Raw genomic sequence first — 686 nt, forward strand, 5'->3', positions numbered from 1 at the left:
TGGTTGCTGGCGGTCAGGGTCCCATTCGGTGTCTTGCGGCAGCCTTCACCAGTTGGGGGAAGAGCTCCTCAAACCGCCACCACTTCCGCCTCGAAGGAAGGACACCATGTCAGAAAGCAAGGTAAGACTTGAGACTTTTGACGTCGTGTCTGATCGAGCCTCTGAGCTTGAAGTGTCCACTCTGAAGTCCTTCAGAGCCAAGTTTGTATTAGTAGTAGCACGGCGGCTGAAATTTTGGGGCGCGCGCTGTAAAATGGCATCTTCACATTCCCACTCATGTTCGGTTCATTAACAATAAATGAGAAATGAAGTGTGAAGCTGGAGGGTTTTTTGGGGGAGAGGGGAAACAAAAAGTATTCAAGAATAATAAATATTTCCTGGTCGCACGTGTGTGTCTTACTCAAGAAAGTTTTTTTTTTTTTTAATTGTACATTTAAAACTAAAATGAGTTATTTATTAAATCGTGTTGAAGCGTCACTTGAACGTAATTATTATTTTTTTAAGTTAGGCAAAATGCTAAAAGTGTGGACAATTAAATAAATGGAAAAAAAAACAAACTAAACCAAGTGTTGTTGTTTTGCGCGTGTGTCACCAGAGCTCTCGGTCGGACAGCCCCCCCGCCATCCCCCCGCGGCTCCCGCCGCCCTTGCCCAGAATGCAGCCGCGGACGCCGGGTTACAACGGCC

Source organism: Hippocampus comes, unplaced genomic scaffold (assembly GCF_001891065.2).
Source record: "Hippocampus comes isolate QL1 unplaced genomic scaffold, H_comes_QL1_v1.1 scaffold92, whole genome shotgun sequence".
Lineage (NCBI taxonomy): Eukaryota > Metazoa > Chordata > Actinopteri > Syngnathiformes > Syngnathidae > Hippocampus > Hippocampus comes.